Genomic DNA, 8030 nt, shown 5'->3' on the forward strand with positions numbered 1-8030 from the left:
AGAGAGAGAGAGAGAGAGAGAGGGGGGGAGGGAGGGCGACAGAGACAAACAGAGATGGAGGGAGTTGATGGTGGAAAATGGTGGTTAGGGGATGGAGGGCAGCGATCGCGCGTTAATGTCGCCCGGGGTAAGGTCATTAGGATCCGTCGCTTCGCGCGCGGAGCCCCGGCCGCGCCGAGAGGAAGCAACGACAGTTCTCCGGTGACGGTCAGGAGTTGTTCGGGCACGATTGGTTTCTCTCGTAACGAGTGGACCAATCCGGGTCCTGCGGCCGGATGTAAGCCTGTCGCGCTCCGCCGCAGCTGCGGATGTCAGGTGAACGGTGTCGACCGTGCTGGTTGAGTCAAGCGCACCTGGCTCGTTTATTCCGGTAATTTATACGACACCTCGTCACTTACGGCGACCGACGCCGCCGGTCCAGCACAGGAATCGATACACATCCTTTCCCCGGACCAGCGTGTGTCCTCTAGAGAATTGGGGCGGGATACGCAACAGCAGGTGATTCTATGGCTTCGACACCCGTCAAACTCTCGAACCTAGGGGAAAGATGAGTCCGGGGATGGTCGCGAGAGAGCGATATTTTCATTTGCATAATACGTTTCTACCAGCCATTGAAAAGCATCGGGAAAATAACCGTTCCGAACTGTTGTGCTCAGCGGGGTTTGCTTTGCGTTTGCGCCTGAAATGTCTTTCCTGGTTTTGACAAGGATAAAGCTGAGCTGATTTACCGTATCGTAAAATAACTGGTTCTGTATGACCATTTTTAGAAATATTGCAGTTTTTTAAACGACACCTTTTTAGACATCTACGACGATGATAGTCCTTTTTATTTGGCGTAATATTAAAGGACATCAAAAGCGTATTTTGCTTTCTCCATTTAATTCATATATATTTTCTTCGTTTCTTACTTAAAATGACTTCGGTTAATTATAGTCATTGTATTGTTCATCAAAGAGACTTTTGAGAAAACTCTATTTGATACAATTAATGATAAAAATGTTTATTTCGCATCAAGATCCGCAGTCTGGTTATAGAAATCATCAGTTAACCGAATAATAGCAGTTCTAGATTTAAATCGGTTCTTTTCGGATGAACGAAAACCGAATCCGATATCGTAACTGCTTTCAACCCCTAGTTTCAACAGTTTCTGAATAAAGGGGGAGTTAGTGGTGCTTGCCAAATTGTTAGTTCGTTTTATCTTCTTTCCTCGGTCTGTCACTGAAGCCTACGTTCGCCTAATTGCTTGGACCAGTACCTACGTGCACGGTTGTCCGTGTCTCGGTGGTTGCAACAGGAACGTATTTACGACGCTTTAATAAATCTGTTCGCAAAGCAATCAGCTGTTTCGTCCGTCTGTTTCCTGTTAGGGGCGATAGCAAGCAGTGTCTACAACGGGTCGGTTCCAAGCGGTCCGTGTACTTCATCTTGTTATGGAGATATGCGTGCGCTATATTCATCGAGTCGAGTCGGTGCAGATGAACAAAACACATCAGCATGCTAAGCACGTCGTAGATGCAGTGGCCCTAACAATTGGCTGCATCCGACTAAATCGACCTCGTCCTGCTTAAGTGGTCCTACCTAAATGATTATGACCAGAACCGCGTACCTTCGCGTGGATCCAGTTCCCGTGGACTTTCATTAAACAAATTTGCGTTATTAAATATTGATGAGACCGTCTGGCTTGCGTGTCATCTGCGCCTCCATGTAAATGCAATGCTTGCGCTTTTTGTGCACGGCACGGCGGCGGTGGTATCCGGCGCGAAACTAAATATTATAAATAAACAGGATGCGGCGACGAAAGATGGCCGAGCGTCATCGTATAAAATCGGACCGTATTCATATTTCGCGAAACCCGACTCATTCGGGTAATCAAATATCCAATATTTATGTTTCACTGGTCGAGCGAAACTTTATCCAATATTTGAAACTTGCTCGCCATTTAACGTTTCTATTTTACTTCGTAATTTTTGACGATTTATTTGGTCAAACCGGTAACACGATACATATTTTATTACATATTATTTGTGACTGTGTTACTTGTTATTGTATCGTGTTTTAACAAGTAGTTATCAAGTGCTCATAGCTAACACGAAGATATATTAATTATATCTGAATATATACATCTAGCAAAAAGCTGAACAAATTCCACCATTCTTCTAGCCCAATTTTTGAAGATCGAATCACAGCTGAAGAAAGTCAACGCGAAAATGCAGAGGGAGGAAAAGTCGGTGGGGCGCTAAACAAATTTCACGAACAAAGGGTTCTCCAAGGAAGACGAAAATGTTGCGGCAGAAGGCAAACAAACAGGAGATTGCGGTTCGATTGCATCGATCAGAGCGATAGGGTCGCAGGGGATAATAGGAACGAAAGAGAGAGAACCGGCCACTTTCGCGAGGGTACGTTGCAGCGTCAGGTCGACGAGGTCGTCGTCGTCGTCGTGGAGCTCGCCATTATTTTAATTGCTTCCATCAGAGGGAACGAGCCGCGGGACAACTCCGTGGAGACGTTACACGCCGTAGCGGCCGCAAAGGACACGGAGCAGGCCGGTATCGTTGACTATCCTGCGGTTTTCGCAGAGACTTTCTCACGGCCTCCCCCCCGACCGAGGAAAAGGGGGGGGGGAGTGGGCTGGAAGGCTGGAAGACGGCTGAAGTATTATCTTAATTAGAATTGTAACCGCCATTAAGCCCGGCCGGGGCCCACGTCTTCCACGCCACTTTCCTGCCTTTACTGTTCTCTTTACTTCCCCTCGACACGAGTTCTCCTTAAGCGAGGCTCGAGCGACACGACCCCGACGAAACTGTTTAGCGCCGCGTTACCCTAAATTCCTGGCTCCTTCGCCGATTTCTACATCGCTCTATGGGCCGGAAGACACCCAAAAATGGTAAAGATTTATTGACGATTCGCGTTAATGATAGCTGTTTCAATCGCCTTCGTTTTTCCTTTTTTTTCTAATTTATAATGCGTCTACCTATGCCCAATTCTTTTATTTATCGCAATGAATCTTATTAGCACAAACGAGATAATATCATTAATTTTTTAACACTTATAAATAGAAGTATAATTGCAGAATAAGACTATTAAATATAGATATTTGAAAACCAATTTATCAAAAAGTGGAAACTAATTTTTAGACATTACAATCTTTTATACGGTCTTATTAAGATGGAAATTTTTTTTCTTAATAACGTTTACAAATGAGAATATAATTATAAAATACAAATATTATATATTTAGAAAGAGGTCCTGTAGTATTCTCGTCCAACGTTTTCATCCCTTTGCAGCGCGTACGAGGCAATAGTTAAGGGTTGATTTAACGGTCTACAAGTTCGCATGCAAAATAATTGATCTTCCCATATCAGTCCGATAGTAAAAGTAAATGGAGTTACTATTCAGCCCAGGCCATCGAACGACACCAGCGCAGACCAGAATTCCCGTTCCACGTTCCCCCATGCAATTTTTCCATATTAAACCGAGCCGAGTTCTCCCAGTTTCGTGCACGAGCCCCGGTATTGCCGAGAACTCTCCAAGCAGATAAACTACCCCGTCATCGCGCGAGCCGTCGGAGTTGTTCCCCAAAAAAGAGCAGCTCCCTAATAATTGACTGATACCGGGCATTTGCATTTCAAGCGACGGGGACGTCCGAGTTGAGTCGAGTCGACTGCGAGGAGGGGGTGGTGTGTGGAAAACGTGTGTGCCGCGGAAACTCGATTAAAAAACTAACCCCGGCGCGCGCTGGTATCGCGCCCCTGGGACACGGCGGAGGAGCGATAACGACAGTTCTTTATATTTCACCTGCGTCCAATAACGAATCCTCTCGTTAGCGGGATTTCAACGTTTTCTCCCCACTCTCTCTCTCCGCCCCCCGTTTCTTCCATCCGCGCCGGTTTCTCCTCTGCCCGGTTTTTTTCGATCACGCTGGACGCACCTCGATCCCGTTCGCCGCGTACACATCCTCCACCACCCCCGCGATCCGTCTGTTTCTCTTCCTCTTGCCCGCGCGGGGCTGTATACGCGACAGATTTTAATTAGCGATATATGCGAGCCCCGAGCGATCGAAGCTTTTCCTTTCGTGCCACCGACTCTCTCTCCCCTCCCCGTTTCTCTCATCCCCCTTTGCACGACCAGAGTTCTCTCGCCCACGGGGCTTGTTTTTCCGCGGCGATCCCGTGAAAAATGCCACCCTCGCGACGACGACGCTTTTTTCCAGACGAAACTCGGCTGCCGTTTTCTTTGATTTTTGTTTCGATCCGTAACTATTATTATCGGCGGCCTGTGAAAACCCTGCTAATCATTCTTTTTTATTCGTAATTTTTTTCTCACAATTGTATGAAAAATTGTAGAAGTCATGTGGGAATCGTGTTATACGTTATAGCAATCGCATCGTTATTGTGGTTTTCGGTAATTGTTCACGAGAGGAAAATCAGTATAGAAATAATTGAATTTAAGGTTGCTGAAAGTAAATGTTCATCAGCAAAGAAAATTGGGAATCTTCAAAGTGCTGCTAAAAATCGATATTAATCCTTTGCTTTCGAAACCATTTTAATTGTATATTTAACAAAATTTTTCTGACCTATAGTATTTCGATTCTATATTATATTTTTATGCATGTGATATTACCAGTTTTCAATTATTAGGATTCGACGCGATTTTATTCTAATATAGTAATATCTCGTTTTATTCTAAAGAATCATTAACGGAGGAAGGGATGATTTGTCTATATCTGGTTTCCCGATATTACTCTGTGTAGCACGGTGTGTCTGCTGGATTTTTCCGCTGGATATCAGAATGCTTCGTAATCTGCCTAAAATGATCGTCATTAACGTACCATTAACAGGAGTAATATACTCAGCGTGGCTAACGGTATGCAAATCTGGTTCATTATAATTATCACGTAGTCATCGCCGATGGAAGCAGTAATTCGTCACGGTAATAGTACATACAACGACACGCGGGAGGCGCGTTAAAACGAGAATGATTCAGCGCCCGGGTGTTCGTTAACAGTAAATGCCGCGGTCCATAAAAAAGCAAACTTAGATTGCGCCGAAGCGCGCATTGCATAATATCTGAAGCATTCCTCTGCAAAATCCGTCAGCCGCCGTCGTAAAAATACATTAGTAATCATAAAAATACATTAGTAATTATAAAAATATACATGTCCATTCTATTTGGTGATTCTCGCGTCTATTCCGAAAGTTCCATTCGGCCACCGAAGTACAAAAGAGAAAGAGGATCGATCTTTTAAAAGCTACGAGCAAAACCACCCCTATTCTCATGATTCATTCAGCCGAATTCGGAAAGCGTTGGACGAGGGCACCCTGGTGACTGATAAACCTTGATTTTGACGAAATTCTGTCGATTTAAGAATTTATTCAGCCATCTGTTTCTGAACGATCTTTACTTCATTTCCAGCAAATAATAATTGCGATAATTGATATGGTAATAATTTAGTAATTGTTTGGTAACTGTGGTAATTGATATCCTAAAAATCATTTCTCCATGCATTCTACATAACATTTTTTGTTGTTTTAACGCAATGAATGTCATTGACATATTTAAAATATTATAATAATTGGTAAATGTAATAAAGAAAATTATCTTCACATTTTCAATCAGTGAGAAATAGCAAATCCTTTTGCACAGTAAGTGACATGACACCTGAATCACGCGGCTCGTGCAAAGTAAAAGATGAAGAAATATCATTGTGTCCGAATGTTAATTAGAGTGACTGTATTATCAAAGTCGGCGTGTAACAATCGCCTCGTGGGCGAGGCCCGTCGATAATCCTTAATTTCCGATCAGGGGGTGGCATCCGAAAAGAAGGCTGGACGACCCGTTACACGGCTTAGTTTCCATTCGGAACGAGGTCGGGCGGCGTGAACGTCCTAGCAGATTTCCCACGAGCCCGGCGTTCGAAAGCAGACAAATAGTTTATCTCTGGAAACTGGTCAGCGTCCATGACTGCCAGATTTCCGGCATTTTTTCCGGCCCCTTTCTCTCTCTCTCTCTCTTTCTCTCTCGGCTGTTTTCACGGCGCGGTGTGGCACCGCGTCGAGGTAAATGGAATAGCCTGGTATCAAGGGGAATACCTCGAGCAACGCACGAAATGGTCGACGATTCGAAAGCTTTCAACCCATCGGGGGCTAACCGCGACGCCACTCCTCCGGTTCCTACGCTTCGCTCCCTCGCGCTGAGACTCTTCAAGCCCCGTCCTCATCCCCTATCCTCATCCGCGCGTCCTCAGCCCCGTCCTCGCCAACCCGTTCGCCGGGCCGCAGGATAATGGCGATCGTCATTTAGCCACTTCCGGTGGTTCGATAACGTTGCGCGATTTACATGAGAATCTTCCTCTGGAATTTCCAGGAGATTGCGTGCCACCAGAGCAGAGACTGACTCTCCGCCTCCATCGGTTTTTCCACCCTTGTTTATTTCCATCTCTGCTGTTGCGTCCGACGGGCGCTCTTGTCGAGGATTATTCGATCGCGTGCTTCCCCCGGCTAACGTTTCTGGTCACAATAACTTTGTTCGGGAGCCAGTCACATATCCCGTCTACACGGTGCGTTGTAAATTCAAGCACACGCTGCGAATGCCTCGACAATCAATCCTGCGGTTGCAAAAAAGAACGTCGCATGTCACGTGTTCTCACTTCCCAGATATTTTTACTTATATTTCTGATGGCTGATCTCATTGTATTATTAGTTTTTCGAATTGTATAATGTTTTTCGGTTTATAAATTTTATTTTCACGATGTTTATTTTTCCGATAAAAACATCCTGTGTGCTTCAGTTCAATCAATGCGATAACTTAAATTTCTTGAAATTATGATATGTGACGTTTTTCTATATAGCCACAGAATTGTCGGTTGAGGCATCCTGGGATCTCTGATTCTATCTATTGTATACTTTCGCTATGTGTTTACATTAAGCTATGTTCTTGTCCTCCGGTCTGATTATAATTAATCGCAGACACATTCCTACCTGTTAAGACCCAATAAACACTGTCAACAAAGGACAGCGTTTCGACGTCGTTGATTTTAACGCGAAACGGTTGATGTATTTAGGTGATTTCGTACAATTAATTTCTGATTAAAATTATTTATTAATATTATTATTTTAGAATTTAATTAGGTACCAATAATCATTATAAATGATTAGAAATAACTATCATAAGTAAAAAACATTATTCTTGTTATGTGACTGTTGTTTATGCAAATAAAAATCAAGTTCCTATTGACATTTTTGTTCTCCGATTTTGAGAGATCAATATACACTAATTTGTGACGTTACGATTTTTATCGTTTCGTCAAGTTTGTCATTTGCTCTGGCTTATGGAATGTTGACACAGCTGTCTATAAAATGTTTGTTTAGAGCACTTAATGCTGTTGCCCTGTAGCTATTTTTCTGACGGAGTTCGCCCCTGTCATCGGTGGTTTTAAATCGTATTTTCTGGCCCCGGGATTTGGTAATGGATTTAGATCGAGGACCGAGGCGACAACCCTTCCTGTGGGGTTGTTGCACAGAGTGGTAGTTCTTAATCCGAGAAGACTAAGTCTCGAGACTAACAAGGGCTGCTTCAGACACGGTCCCCTACAATTTCCATAAAATTCGATGGTAGGGTTGTATCAGCGATCAATGTTACTGTTTTTAAATTGACTAGTTCGAGAACGGTAGACTTTTCCAGTTTCAACTTTATTTGAGTTGTACTTCTTAAAAATCGAGAGGATTGTTCGACAAAATTTCGAATTTACTTTCGAAATTAAACGAGTATGTCCTAAATCATAATCCTACAGTTTTAATTTAATCCCTCAAAAGTTTAAATATTCCCATGGAAATATATTTGAAAATTGTTTTGAAGTAATCTCTTATATTATCTATATTAGCCGGTTTCAGTTGTGAAAATCCCGAAAATCTAAACTAAATACAGTATCTCACGAAAATATTCGAACACCTTTTAAAACCCAATAGAAATTTGTTTCAATGATTATATATAATTAGCATAATTACTAGACCACGAATTTTATTCTTGTCGAT

The 8030-nt window shown here is 43.2% G+C and overlaps 1 protein-coding gene across 1 annotated transcript in view; it reads right to left on the reverse strand.

Moving 5' to 3' along the window:
- The window catches only part of Ph4alphaefb (prolyl 4-hydroxylase subunit alpha-1), a 375522-nt gene that overhangs the window by 19657 nt on the left and 347835 nt on the right, over positions 1–8030 (reverse strand). The window lies entirely within an intron of this gene.

The sequence above is a fragment of the Augochlora pura genome, chromosome 11 (genome assembly GCF_028453695.1).
Source record: "Augochlora pura isolate Apur16 chromosome 11, APUR_v2.2.1, whole genome shotgun sequence".
Classification (NCBI taxonomy): domain Eukaryota; kingdom Metazoa; phylum Arthropoda; class Insecta; order Hymenoptera; family Halictidae; genus Augochlora; species Augochlora pura.